This window comes from Falco punctatus, assembly GCF_963210335.1.
Source record: "Falco punctatus genome assembly, chromosome: 13".
NCBI classification, from domain to species: Eukaryota; Metazoa; Chordata; class Aves; order Falconiformes; family Falconidae; genus Falco; species Falco punctatus.
Genome location: NC_137593.1, coordinates 25,608,118 through 25,610,087, shown reverse-complemented (window position 1 = coordinate 25,610,087; position 1,970 = coordinate 25,608,118).

Sequence of the window (1,970 nt, the reverse complement as noted above, 5' to 3'; positions counted from 1 at the left end):
TTTAAAAAAATAAAAATTTACCATTTGTTATGGATACCCGAACAACAGAAATTATATAACCAGATCTGACCTTTCTCTCTGCCTAGGCAGGTGTGTGTGTCTGAGCAACACAGAATCTGGCTTAATTTCCCGCATTTAAAATGAAAATTTGTTGTTTTCTATGACTACTTCTATGCTTAAAGGACTTTTGGCACTATTCACTGTTTTCCTTAGGTATTTTCAGTATGCAGCAGCACTGTCCAAGGAATGCATTCAGGCAGCTGATGACCTATTGTACTGCTACAACTTCTAATTCCCAGAATCCTACACTTGCTTGGTTTGGAGGTCCTGTTCGTTATGATAATCCCCTGGCTGTCCTAAGGCTCCCTGTCTGCTGGGTAGCAGCAGTACTACAAATAACCCTGGTAAAAAATCTTGAGCCAAGTGCTAGGCGCTTGCTGAGGTTGGCTGTATGTTGTTTTCCAGGCTGGTAGCCGAAAGGCATTGTTAGCGTTCAGAGTATACAGTTTCCTGCAAGGAAAGTAAAGAAAAGGTTTGTTAATATGCAAAATCAACCTTATTTTAATTACAACAGCTCTGGCTGCCGATGTAGTTTAAATATAATTATTTTGAATTTAAGTATTCTCTCTAGGTATACCAGGTCCATTCCTTTCTCTGCCCTGTTCCATTGCATGACTTAGATCTAATATACCACAGAACTTGTGGAGTGTTGATTATGAAATGAGTGAGCTGTGAGTCAGAGGTGACAGGGAGCTGGGAAAACTAAGGGCAGAGCTGAGCCTAGGTGTTGGCTGAGGGGGGCATGCATGATCTGGGCCTAAAATGCAGAGGAACAGCATATCCAAATACGCAGGAGCAGAGACTAACGGAGTTTAAACCTTTTTTTACATTACAGACATCTGAATTTAAGGTCCACTGTTGAACTCTCTTTATCGATATATTTGATGTATTAACTCTGAGTAATTTCCTATGGAAGAGAGAAGATAAGGCTTTGAAAATCAAGGCTAAATATTTGACAAAAGTCCTGGGAACTATTTCCTTATAGTGCAAAGTGTTCCCTTTTGCAGTACCTTCAGGCCCATTATAAACTGTAGTCATATGCGTGGGGTGTTTTTTATATTGGATTTTTTCAGGTAGCACATGCTCATTTGGCAGTTAGCAGCTCTGCTAATAACTCTGCCAATGGGTCTGGTATTAGTACTGTGTCTATAAAAGTAATATAATAATCTTGTTACCTCTTTGTCTTGCCGAAATACATTTCTGTTGAAATGCCCCTGAGCTTTATTTCCTCTCTCTGGCATGATTCTTCAATGTACACATGTGGCAGCACGATGGGGAAATGGAGATGTAACATCCCTTTCTTGGCAGCTCAGAGGCAGGAATCTCATTTGATCCATCATCACCCTATAACAAAGATATAAAGCCAGTGTAAAAAGAACCGACTGAGAATGCTTGCTTAAAGAATGAAAAGGGTAAATATCGAGAAAAAGAAAAAGGTAAAAGGGAAAAAAAAAAAAAAAAGAGCAGAGAAAAGAAAAAGAAAAGGTAGGGAAAAAGAAAAAAGGTAGAGAAAAAGAAGTAGCCTTGGAATATCTGAACCCACACCTGAGGGCAGGGCTGTATTTTCTATTCCCATCTCTGCAGCAGAATGTTCTGCAGATTTGATACACCAAGCGCTGGCCCACAGGAGTGTGGGGCATTCTGAATAGCATCGCATGCTTGTAACAAGCTGTGTAGAAAGTTCAGTCTGAGTCTTCAGCCTTCAGTCTTGAAAGTGCTTATCCTTCTGTGCAAAAGGAGGAAGACTTGAGGGGCATCTTAGCACCCCGTTCAGGTTGCCTCCACAAGTACTGATGTCTGACATCCTGAAGTAGACAATCTGGGATAATTAGGAAACTGCTTCTCCTAAATTACATATTTGCATCCCACTGGAAGTCCTGATGCAGGAATGTTTCTCCTTCAAAAGTTAA